The sequence below is a fragment of the Myotis davidii genome, unplaced genomic scaffold (genome assembly GCF_000327345.1).
Source record: "Myotis davidii unplaced genomic scaffold, ASM32734v1 scaffold1798, whole genome shotgun sequence".
NCBI classification, from domain to species: domain Eukaryota; kingdom Metazoa; phylum Chordata; class Mammalia; order Chiroptera; family Vespertilionidae; genus Myotis; species Myotis davidii.
In genome coordinates, this window is record NW_006288952.1 from 16,836 (window position 1) to 30,278 (window position 13,443).

Sequence of the window (13,443 nt, forward strand, 5' to 3'; positions counted from 1 at the left end):
ATATGGAAGGGCCTGGGCGCATGTTTGCTGGGAGAAGAAGTATCTAAAAGAGAGGCCCCAGCCCTGCTGGTGTGGTTCAGTAGTTGAGCATCGACCTATGAACCAGAAGGTCAGAGTTTGATTCCCGGTCAGGGAACATACCCGGTTGCAGGCTCGGCGTGCAAGAGGCAGCCCATTAATGATTCTCTCCATAACAAACACCCCAAATGTAGTTGCTTAAAATAGCAATTTATGATTATCCTTCATCATCTAGTGCTCTCGCTCTCACCCTCACTAATGCTCTCTCTCTCTCTCTCTCTCTCCCATCCGCTCTGAAATCAATAAAAATATTTTTTAAAAAAAATAAAAAAGAGACACCATTTGACTCTCCCATATTCTTCAATATTTTGGTTGCCCACTACTTCCGCAATATATTTTCAGCATGTAATAATCACCTTTCAAAAAATGTTGACACCTCATAAATTTGGAGAATATTCTTATGGGAAGAAACTTGCTTTCATTGCTGGTTGATCTCAGATCATTGGGTGAGGATGAACCCTTGGGTGGAGGTCAAAAAATCCCAGCTACTGAGAGAGGAAGCATGTGTGGAGAGAAGCCAAGAAAATCATTGTAATAGAACAGGGATAAGACCTGGAATAGACAAGCAGTTGTCAAGTATTAAGGGGAAAGTGGCTATTTGGAGAAAATCACCATTGCAGAACTTTAAAAAGCATTCTGGGAAGGAAGTGTAGGTACAGAGGAAATGGTAATGTATGCATTCCATTCAAATTGCTTGTAAAAAATAACGTGACCCACAAGCAAACAGAGAAGGCATATCCTTCCTTCGTAATGTGAACTGCTGGAGGCTTCCCCTAAAGGGTTAGAGTATATACTCTTATTCTCCAGCCTACGGACACTTAACATCATTAGGTTTTCCCCAGAGGTTCTAATAAAGCCCAAAATTCTATTGAACCCAAATGTACCTAAAGAGATTAACTCAGAAGGTGATGACCGTAACTCATCTGTTTTACACCTGATAAAACTTGATCACACCTGATCTCACTTAAGAATGTCATGTTCTATTATCATTACTTTATAGATGTAAACATTGCAACTGTTATATTCTAAGAGACACCTTGCCCACAAGTATCAGAGTCTGGACAGAAACTGAGATATCTGGATTCCTAACTTAGCTCTCACAATATCATCCCATAGAACCTCTCTACAACTATGACATTTAGAGTCGGATACCCTTTGAATATTCAGTAAATGTTAATTAAGGGAACATTCTATGATTAGCATTGTTTACTTGTGATATGATATTTTCTGCCACCTAGTGGTTTTCTAAACCTAAACATGTGAGGTCGCCTTTTTGGAGCTCAGGTTCCAATTATAAAATAGTTTAAATAGATATTTTAAGTATTTTTTCTAGGTATAAAATCTAACAGGTTTCTTCTCCAGTAAATGATGTGCAAGCCTTCACCATCTGGCAGCCTGTAAGAGGTAGGTGTTTGTGTGTGTTTGTGTTGGCACAAAAGATTTTCCATATTGATTATATCCAAAGGGTTGCATAAACTGATGTTCACTAAAGGATATTGATGGCTCAAAACTCGTCTATATTTTTTATACTCATAGTTTCTTTTCCTTTCTTTGAAACTTCTCATGTATATTTAGGGGTATATCATGATTTTTTAGTCCTAGTTAATTGTAGCTATTAGTAATCAATCATTTACTAATGCTAATAAAATTGTGAGAGAGAGTTTAAGGAAACAAAGTATAACTAGAGTTGCATTAACAAATCCAATTGTGTCATAAATCTGATTACTCTTCATAATTACAACTTATATGTATACATATAAATATTTGAAATATAAACCCCTCGGTTCATGTGGTTTTACACTTTACAGCTTTCTTTTGCATACACACAGAGAGGTTTTGGTGCAATATTTATGTGACCTTTGAGTCATCCGACTTATTTTTTTGCCTAGACTATTGAGTGGCTCTGACTGTCCTAAATTCTTTCTCTGGTATGTTACAAATACAGCCCACAAAATTTAGAAATATTCCTACTACCCAAAGATCCAGCTTGATGTTTTACAAAACCTATAAGTGCACTCTAATAAGTGACTTTAGTTACGTGAGATACCTAAAATTCCCAAGTAATTTAGTTCCATATACAGACAACAATGGTTCTCAACCTTCTGGCCCTTTAAATACAGTTCCTCATGTTGTGACCCAACCATAAAATTATTTTTGTTTCTACTTCATAACTGTAATTTTGCTACTGTTATGAATCATAATGTAAATATCTGATATGCAGAATGGTCTTAGGCCACCCCTGTGAAAGGGTCGTTCGACACCCAAAGGGGTCGCGACCCACAGGTTGAGAACCGCTGGACTAGACTATTTGTTTGTCTTCATTAAGAAGCAGGGGTACACTGGGAGTTTCTTCACTGGGTTTTCTTCCCTGTGATAGAGTATTGACAATCATGGAATTGAAATCTCTTTACCTTTGAAAGAGATTCCTGAATATTGCTGAAAATATGGTTTAGGACTCACTATGTTGTTTCAGTTTAATTGTTGCTCTTTGTTGCTTTTGATGAAAGTTTGTTCATCCTAATGAAACATTTAATAAGTCAAGGATAAAAATGTTTATTGTAAGGGAATGGTCCTAATTGCATGTTGGATTGTGTTCCTATTTACCAGGGATTAGAATTTCCTTTCAGTTTGGTAATTACTGAATATGTGAGAATGTACCACTCAAACTTATTTTTATATGTCATTGCATTTTCATTTGCTTTCTTTGTCTTGATGTACATTTGTTTTTTAATAATCAGTTGTTTTCTTCTTATGACTTGCTCTTTTCCAGCTATCACCTACCATTATTTTATGTTATTTTCACAGATTCTGAGATCTAATATTTTTTTAATATATTCTTATTGATTTCGGAGGGGAAGGGAGAGGAAGAGATAGATAGAAACATTAATGATGAGAGAGAATCATTGATTGGCTGCACACCCTCATAGGGGATGAAGCCAGCAACACAGACATGTGCCCTGACTGGGAATCAAACTATAACCTCCTGGTTCATAGGTTGACACTCAACCACTGAGCCACACTGACCGGGTTAAGATATAATATTCTTAATTCTGAGGTCTTAAATATTTATAAAGAATTTTTTATTAAAAATAATACATTAACCAATGTTTAAAATTGTTCTTTTATAAGTTATACATTTTTATTTACTTTAGATGAGAGTTTGCTTATGAATTGCTGCCCTTCTACTTTAATATTTGCTAGTTGTTGTTCCATAATCTAATTTTTATTTGGCTTCTATATAGCTGTCTTGTTTCTTCTATTGACTTTTTCCTATAATTTATCTAATTAATGAACAATGTCTGTAATTTAGAATAGAATAAAACTAAGTGGATGCATGATCAAAACCATAAATACCGTGCTGTGAGAAGTTAACCACATAGCCTTCTTTAGTAGAATAATTATAGTGTGAAGTAGTAGTCTGTCAACATAAAGAATAAAAATAGTTAATTTTTTAAGTCCAAATGATAATTTTCCTAGAACTCATATTATGAGGTCTTAAAATATAAAAACAAATCTTTTAATATCTTCCTAAAAACTAAAATTAGTATATAATTCAATCACTCATTTATAGGCACTTAAACAAATGTAAAAGCTCAAGAAATAAGAGACAGAAATAGATGGCTTTTATAGTGTCACAAAGAATTATTTTACCGCTTTACAGAGTCACTACTGAAATGAATTTCTCTATTATATCATAAACTGGGCCGAGATACCATTATGCCTCATATAGGAAAGACTTGCCATCTTTAATTAATTCTCCTACAAAGAATACCTCAGAAATTTGTGGGAAATCCTTGAAGAGTGAAAACATTTTATAAATATAAAACAATTTACCAGCGATTTGATCCCTCAAGCAATATAGAAGTTATGGAAATTAGTCACAGGAGATTTTTTTTTTCTGTCTAAAATATTTCAAGAGACTTTTAAATTAGAGAAATCATGGTATTAGCATCACTGCATTTATTTTAAAACTGGAGGCTCAGCGCATGAAATCATGCACGGGTAGGGTCTCTAGGCCTAGCCTGCAATCAGGCCCATCTTCCGCCCACTCACCAGTCCCCGGGTCCCACCCAACCTCAGCCGCCAGCCACCCAGTTCCTCTCGCCAGCCTCCCATCTCATAGCGACTGGTTGAGTGGTCGTCCCAGTTGTTATGCTTATGGTTGCTGGCCTTTTATTATATAGGATAGATATAACTGAGATATTTACTTAGAAGAAAATATCCTTTCCATACAGTTCTGGAAAATGAACTGAGAGATGTTGCTGGACAAATGAACTTCTTACGAGTTTACATGAATCCAAAAGGCAAAAAATATTCCCAACTGTTCTGGAAATATGATTCTAAAAATGTTTTCCATCATTTCTTTTGTGTCTATGTCAGAGACCAACAAATAGAACAAGACATGATTGGAGCCAAATTAAGTCTTTGATTAAGGTCCAGGGGTATCTGAATGCAGGAAGCTATTAAAGTAAAGGATTCTGTGTACCATCCCATCTCCCCATTTGCATCCTCGGGGGTCTCATCCCATTTACTCTGGTTAGTTGCTAATTCCCCCAATGTTTGTACACATGTAACTCAACACATCCCATACTCTCTGGGTTGATCCCCTTTTAGACCCCCAAAATCTAATCCCTGATAATCTGAGTAGATGGACCTAAATTTTATTTCCTAAAGTTATTTTGACAGAACCATGGAATTGTAAGCTGCTGTGGCCTATGCATAGAATAAGCATATACATAATGTATCACCAAACCCGGTTATTTGTGAGGGAGTAAAGGGCCTCAGTATAGTTACTGTGTTAATTAACTATCACTGCTACAACAAATCACTACAAGTTTATTGACTTAAAACAACACAAATATACTATCTTACAGTCCCAGAGGTCTGAAGTCCAAAATCAGTCTCTGGACTATATTCAAGGAGCTGCCAAGGATGGCTCTTTGTAGACACTCTGAGGGCAGAATCTGTTCCCTTGCCACTTTAGAAACTGCCTGCATTCCTTGACACAGGGTCCCTTCTCGCAATACTTTCACTTCTACTAATTCTGAGGCTCCTGTCTCCTTTCCAAAAGTGTGTGTGTGTGTGTGTGTGTGTGTGTGTGTGTGTGTGTGTGTGTGTTGAATTTCAGAGAGGAAGGGAGATGGGTGGAGAGATAGAAACATCATTGATGAGAGAGCATCATCAATTGGCTGCCTCCTGCACGCCCTCTACTGGGGATCAAGCCCACAACCTGGGCATGTGCCCCTGATCAGAATCGAACCCAGGACCTTTCATTCTGCAGGCTGATGCTCTATCCACTGAGCCAAACAAGCTAGGGCCAAAAGTACTCTTGTCATTACATTGGGACAGTCCAGATCATCCAAAATAATCTCCCCATCTCAAGATCCTTAACCGAATCACATCTCTCCAGTCTCTTTTACCATGCAAGGTGACAAACTCAGGTTCTTGGTATTAGGACATAGACATCTTTGAGGGGCATTATTCAGCCTACCACGGTTATCATATGTCTGAAAGTATAAATTGGAACTATTCCAAGAAAATCGGGGCCCTTCCTAATAAGAGGTCAGGACTGAACATCTATTGTTATCTCCCTTCTGTGCTCTTGCCATTGCCAACTCTTGGTCTGCTCTTCCTTTGCCCACCTACAATCCCCTATTGTTCAAGGCCCATTTTGAAAATCAACTCTGCCATGAAAACTATCCAGCCAGGCTAATCTCTCCCTTCCCTACTCCTTTGTCAGGATAGATTTATGTCATTCATACTGCACTTGTCACCACCCACTCAATTTAATATAAATACAGTTGTGAGTGTGTCTTTTCTCTCCTACTAGAAGTAAGCACTTGATGATAGAGACCATACTTTAGGCCAAAAGATAGCTGCAAGGATTCAAAATGTGCAACAGAAACATGTCCTCACTCATATGCAGGCCGAGGTTTGTTAGTTCATCCCCTCCAAGCCAAATTCCCATCAGCTTATCTAGGCAGCTAACCAAGTGTATGAGTCACATGACACATAGGACAACTGAGGAGTGCTTTCTACACACCACAGAGAGTATTTCACCAGAATCTTCTTTTAGATTGGGTGAAGCCCACATTTTGATGAAATTGGGCCTACTAGCCAAACCGACATGATTCTTATCAATAGGATTCTGCACCCAAATATCAGCTTATCCTGGTTTTTCATTGCAGAAACAAAGAACATGTTTGATAGTGTTTAATTACAAACTAATTGCTTTCAGATGTTCACCAACAATCATAACTCATTAGAGCTAGTTTTTGGCGGGAGTTTTTTTAATGGCAGAAGGTGATTGTGCACCAGTGGTGTCCCTCAATTTGCACCTTCTCACAATCCGGGACCTTTCGGGGATGTCAGAGATCTGGTTTTGGCCCAATCCTGCAGGCCAGGGTGAGGGATGCCACTGGTGCACAAATTTGTGCACCGAGCCTCTAGTAAAGATATAAACTGCTAGAATTCCACTTAGTCATTTCTCTAGAAATTATGCATCATAGTAGAGGCAATAAGTGGAATCCACAAAAAGTTATATTATTTGGAGGACCTCAATCAAGAAGATGTATATATTTATATAACCAAAAATAGCCCTTAATACATTTGCTTCATCAGATGCCCCCACCACACAGAATCCCAATCCTTTTAGCCAGATTTTAGTGTATCAGAAAGTGGGAGGGTAATAAGCATTGCAGAATGACTTATTAGGAAAGGACTCTGGAAGTCATTCAGACCACTTTTTTCTTTTCCATTATTAGTCATTCCTAACCTCATTCACAACCAAGGGAATGAAAGGCCAAAAATAGCCACCAAACCAAGCCTATTGTGAAGCAGCTGTCTTTGGTGCGAGAAGGCAAGCAGACAGTTGGAAGTCCAAGTGCAGAGAGTAAACAGAGGCTAAATTGAAACAGCAATCATGCTAATCATCAATTTGTTAGCAAATGTACTGCACTTTGTATTTTCAAAGCCTTGTATCATCATTAATTAATTAATGAGCAACAATTACTATTGCAGTGCCACATAAAATTGCGTGCAAGAATTGAAAAGAAATTGTTTCATATAGGGTGCACTTAAAAAGTTCTTGTTTCTGTTCTTGTTTTTTAGTTTGTTTCCCACTAAACAGTCTATGCAATGCTCTGTCACTGTTCTGTTTTAAATTATGTTGCTCCTTGTACCAGGAGCATTCTTCCCCAGATAACTTCTGTCTATCTATTAGATACCAGCGTAAACATCCCTTTCTCCTACCGGTCATTTCCCAGTCCTGCTAAGCTACTTTAGGGATTCCTGTAGACCCCCTTCCCAGAGCCCTTCACCCTCTGTTTAATAGTTCATTTAATTGTCTGAAACCCATTCTGGATTGTGGGTTCTGTGCGGGCAGAGGCCTTGTAGGTCTTATTCACCTAGCACAGTTTCCTAACACAGTGATTGGCACAGGGTAGTCACCCCTTTGTAAAAAAAAAAAAAAAAAAAAAAATACGTTGTACTGATTTTTTTAAAGAGAGGAAGAGAGAGGGAGAGGGAGAGAGAGAAACATGGATCGGTTGCCCTGACTGGGAATCAAACTGGTGACCTTTTGGTGCATGGGATGACACTCATCCAATTGAGCCACCCTGGCCAGGGCCAATAATAACTGTTTCTTAAATGAATAAAAGAATCTCACATGAGAGAGAGCTAAAAAGAAGCTATTATTGCAACCTGAGTTCTCTCCCTATAAGAATTAATCTGCTCAGCATGCTCGATGCTTTATGTCTTTTAAGGCTCACTGTGTTACTGTGAGATAGGCAGCAGGTAGAAAAGGAATGTGACAGAGAGTAAGTCATTTGCCCATGATCACACTGCTGGTTAGTGGTGACACTGAGGTTGAATCACAGGTTCCCTGATTCCAAACCTCCATATCTACAAAAGCAGTGGAGAAGACAGCAGTTGGCCCTGAAGTCTAGGCACTGGTCTGACCCTCAGGGTAGGTCTCAGTGGTACCACAGACTGGACTGAACCCAGCGGCTAGCCCAGCTTTCCTCCTGTGGCACATTCACAGCCTCACAGAGCAGCATCAGAAACAAGGTCACAGTAGAATGAGACAAAACAGGGCCACTTCATAATTTTGTCTAACCACAGATCCAAATATGGGCCCTGGGAAAAACTCCCAAAATACCAAACAGCCCTCTCTCCTGGATTGTATGAGTTTCTGCTGTTTCTTTGCCAAGTACAGCTTTATCCTCTTCCCGTCTACAGGTAAGATTCATTCAGATACCCAGTCATAGAATTACCCTCACTACCTGACAGCATCCTTGTAGAGTGAATATCTGCTTCCTTAGACTCTCCTCAGAATCACCCATCAAAGCCCAAGTCCTATAAAAAGCCTTTTTAACATCCTCTTACTGAACCATGCCACTGTTCCATAGTGTGTGTTCTCCCTTGATGTGATGAGTAATAAACTCCAAGTTACCTCCTGGTGGTCTCTGGCTGGAGGACACTGACAGTGAGATACAAGTCCATCCATTGGACTGGAGATAGAAAATGCTAGAACTTTCATTTATAAATTTTTGTTTAAAAGAAAAAGGCCAGGTCAGAGTAGCTCAGTGGTTGAGCATTGACCTATGAACCAGGAGGCCACAGTTCGATATCCAGTCAGGGCACATGTCCAGGTTGTGAGATCGATCCCCAGTGTGGGATGTGCAGGAGGCAGCCAATCAATTATTCTCTCTCATCATTGATGTGTCTATCTCTCCCTTTCCCTTCCTCTCTGAAATCAATAAAAGTATTTTTAATAAAATAATCGTAATCAATATTTAATAGTTTATAAACAAAGCTCTCTTCCTTCACCCCTCCCTCTGTGAGATGGTCACAAGACAAGCAAGGTCCTCATAACTAGTTACTAGAGGCTCACTAAAGGTCAAATACTATATGGTTTCATTTAGATAAGATAACCAGAGTAGTCAAAATTATGGAAACGGAAAATAAAATGGTGATTGCCCTGTGCTGGGAGGAGGAGGGAATGAGGAGTTGTTGTTCCATGGGTATAGAGTTTTAGTTTTGCAAGATGAAAAAGTTCTAGAGATCAGTTATACAATAATGTAAATACAGTCAACTCCACTGAACCGCACAATTAAAAATGATTAAGACAGTAAGTTCTATGTGCTTTGTTTTTACCACAATTTTTTTTAAAAAAACACACTAAAGAGAAGAGTACACGTTTACAAGTTCACCCAAACAGAAGGTTTGACATGGTAGCCATAGTCTTTCTCCTCCTGGATGCTGCAATGTACTGCTACTGACTTGTGTTCAGTTAAGTGAATTTATGGATTATATTAGCTTAATTAGAATATGTGAAATATTTTGTCATGATACAAGGAGTATTCAAGGAAAATTTTGTCCAAAGCATAACAATGGTTCTCCATCTTGACTGCATGTGAGAATAACCTAGGATGTTTTTGAAAAATACCACCTTCTGTGTCCCTCTGCATAGCAATTAAATCAGACTCCTCTAGGGGTGGGGCCTAGAAACCGGTGGGTTTTGTTTGTTCATTTGTTTCTATTTTGCTTGTTTTTTAAGGCTCCAAGTGATTTTATTATGTAGCCAGCAGTTAAGAGTCATTGAAAATAGAGGTCCTCTAGTAATCTCATGACAAAGCACTTGAGAGTTCTTAAACTGGGCATGTTACACATTGTTCTTTTGCAACTGACAAGTGTTCCTAATTTATTGACCTCTCTTGTAATGAAAAATTGCTATGAATAGCATGCTGCTCAGCAGATTCTTTAAAAATACATTAATGTTATCTTTCTTTTTGAGGAAAAAGTAACACTTTAATAATGAGTGAAATCATCATTTAATAAAAAGCAAAAACTTGTGTATAGAGAAGGAACTTTGAAAATGTGCGTTTGGAAATGTTTCCATCATTTGGTTGCTGAAAAAGTGATGTTATCATAGCTGTCCAATCAACAGCTTGAAAACTGTTTTCTATCCTATTTAAAAAGAGTTTTAGTAAATTTGGGGTCCAGTGTTTGTGGACAGCATTGAAAAATTGACGTCAAGCCCTACCTGGTTTGGCTCAGTGGATAGAGCATTGGCCTGTGGACTAAAGGATCCCAGATTCAATTCCAGTAAAGGGCACATGATGGGCTGTGGGCTCAACCCTCAATAGGGGCATGCAGGAGGCAGTTGATCAGTGATTCTCTCTCACCATTGGTGTTTCTATCTCTCTCTCCCTCTCCTCTCCTCTATGAAATCAATAAAAATATTTTTTTAAAAAAAGAAAAATTGGTGTCACAATTAAAATTTTTTAAGCCATTTATACATTTTTTCATTTTAATCTGCACATCTTTGTGAGGTTTTTTCCTTCCAGAAAGACAGAATTAAAACAAAATACAGAACCAGAACTTTGAATTGCTAGATAAGAAAGTGCGGGAAAAAAGTTTTCTAAAACAATAAAGCATATTTAATAATAATGCTCTTTTAAACATATCAATATATCAGTAAAATAAAATACATTATATTTAAATATTAATATACTTCCTAAGTCTATTTTTGAATGTTCTTTATAACATATAATACATTAATTTATTGATGAACTAGAGGCCCGGGGCACAAAAATTTGTGCACTCGGAGGGGAAGGGGTTCCGTCAGCCCGACCTGTGCCCTCTCCCAGTCTGGGACCCCTCAGGAGATAATGCCCTGCTGGCTTAGGCCTGCTCTCGGGTGGCAGAGGGCAGGCCCAATCCCTAGGTGCAGCCCCTGGTCGGGCTCAGAGCAGGGCTGATTGGGGAGTTGGGGCGCCACACCCTGTCACACACAGAGCCGCAAGGCGATCAGGGAGTTTGGGCGCTGCCCTCTGTCACGCTGATTCCGGTGCCGGGAGGCCTCGCGGCTCCATTGATCCCGGTGCTGGGAGGCATATTACCCTTTTACTATATAGGATAGAGGCCTGGGGCACGGGGGGGTGCCAGGTGGTTTACCCTGAAGGGTGTCCTGGATCAGGGGGGGGGTCCCCACTGGGGTGCCTGGCCAGCCTGGGTGAGGGGATGATGGCTGTTTGCAGCTGGTCACACATCCTTCAGGGTGACTGAAGCTTCCAACCGCTCCTTTTTTCTTTTTTTCTTTTTTTATTCTGGGCCAGCTTTAGCTTTGAGGCTTGGCTCCAGCTCTTAGGCCTCTGCTGCTGAAAGTAGGTTTCTGGCCTTTGCTTACAATGTTGTGATCCTGCTGGCTGAAGCCTGGGACTAAAGCAGGTTTCTGGGGTTTTGTTTTGCTTCTATATTTGTTACATAGTTCCTAGAGTTGCAGCTCAGAGGCCTGCAGCGGCAGGCGGGGGATGTTGGAGTCCTCCGTCACTGAAGCAAGCAAGCCTCATGTTAGTTTCAAGCTACCTGGCTGCCGGTCGCCATCTTGGCTGGCAGTTAATTTGCATATCTCGCTGATTAGCCAATGGGAAGGGTAGCGGTCGTACGCCAATTACCATGTTTCTCTTTTATTATATAGGATATATATTGGACTGCACTAAAATATATTGGTATTGGGAAATGTATAGTCAAAAAACAGTTCAAGGACCCTTGACATGCAGGAAACCATTACAGCACTCACATGTTCTCTGGCTGTTTCTGCCACCCCCGCTCTTGCCTCAGGTGACGTAAAAGATCCAACACCATGATGGCCTCCAAGTATTTCACAACCAATAAAAAAGGAGAAATATTTTTTTAATAAATCTTTATTGTTCAGATTATTACAGTTGTTCCTCTTTTCCCCCCATAGCTCCCCTTCACCCCCTGACCTTACACCCCCCACACACACTGTCCTCTTTGTATTGAAAGCTGAACTCAACAATGGAAAGAAAGGAGGAAGGAGGCTGTGAAGAAAGTGACTGCTTTTCTGACTGCAGGAAAGGATGTTAGCTTTCTTCTCCAGATGTAGCCTATCTCTGCTTGATGAACTATGCCCAGTCAGCCAGGCATGGCCATCATGGCTGTCAATAGCTGTTGTGAAGGACTGTGAAGATCCCAACACTCCAGTCCTGGCCCTGGCAGTCAGAATCATGGGGTGCAACTGAGTGGACAAGATTACAGAATCTCTCTGTGAGCCCCTCAGCCGTGCTTGAAAGACGCAGATCCCTATGTTCAGAAAACAGCAGTAGTCTGTGTGGCAAAACTCCATTATATCAATGCCCAAATCGTGGACCACCAGGGATTTCTGGATTCTCTGCAGGATCTCAGAGCAGATTTAAATCCACTAGTGATGGCTAATGCTGTAGCTGTGTTACCTGAAATCAGTGAGTCTTACCCAAACAGCAACTTACTAGAACTGAACCCATAGAACATTAATAAGCTGCTGATAGCCCTGAATGAGTGCACTGAATGGGGACAGATTTTTCTTCCTGCACTGCCAATTACAATCCGAAAGATGACAGAGAGGCTCAGAGCATCTGTGAGTGGGTAATTGCCGGCTATCTCATCCAACTCAGCAGTGGTGCTTTCAGCAGTAAAAGTCCTAATGAAATTCCTAGAGTTGTTACCCAACAACTCTGCTTATTGCCATCAGAAACACAGGAGCTGGTACAGCAGGTCTTGAGTGTGACAACACGGGTTTCTAGTCATTCTGAGCTTCGAGATATTTATTGGTGATTTCTCTCAACGAACCCTATCAGAGCCAAAGTTTTATCTGATCTCTAAGGAGACAGATATTGAGCAAACTCTGCTGGGTGAGCAAATCTGCCACAGTGGTTTTTGGTTACTGTGTAATGAAGCATAATAACCTCCATCTTATATAAAAACTGGTGTTTGAAATTTTAACCCTGCTATTTTGGCTTCTGTAAATGCTTGCTTGCTTAAATAATAGGAAAATAAGACTACTCCCATTCCAGAGAGGCCATAAACTATGCCCCAGACAGAGTTGTCAGTGCTGGCACCAGGCCAGGCCTTGAGATATGGTCCCAGGACACAGGCCTCTTTCTCAGAAGGCCTGAAAGTCTCATTCCAAATTTAGGAGACAAAGAACTAGAAAAAGTATAAATAGAGAAAATTCCCTCCATGTTCAGAATTTTTTTTTTATTGATTTTTTACAGAGAGGAAGGGAGAAAGATAGAGAGTTAGAAACATTGATGAGAGAGAAACACACATCTCCTACTGGAGATGTGCCCACAACCCAGGTACATGCCCTTGACCGGAATCAAACCCAGGACCCTTCAGTCCGCAGGCCGACGCTCTATCCACTGAGCCAAACCGGTTTCGGCATTTGGTTCAGAATTTGAAAGACATCTTTTTCTCTGAGCCCACCGGTATCTACACTAATAAAAGACAAAAATGGTAATTGGCGTACGACGCTACCCTTTTCATTGGCTAATCAGGGCTATCTGCAAATTAACTGCCCAC

General features: G+C 40.0%; 1 pseudogene; it reads left to right on the forward strand.

Moving 5' to 3' along the window:
• Window positions 1–11,725: 11,725 nt before the first annotated feature.
• The window catches only part of LOC102767764, a 4,367-nt pseudogene continuing 2,649 nt past the window's right edge, over window positions 11,726–13,443 (forward strand).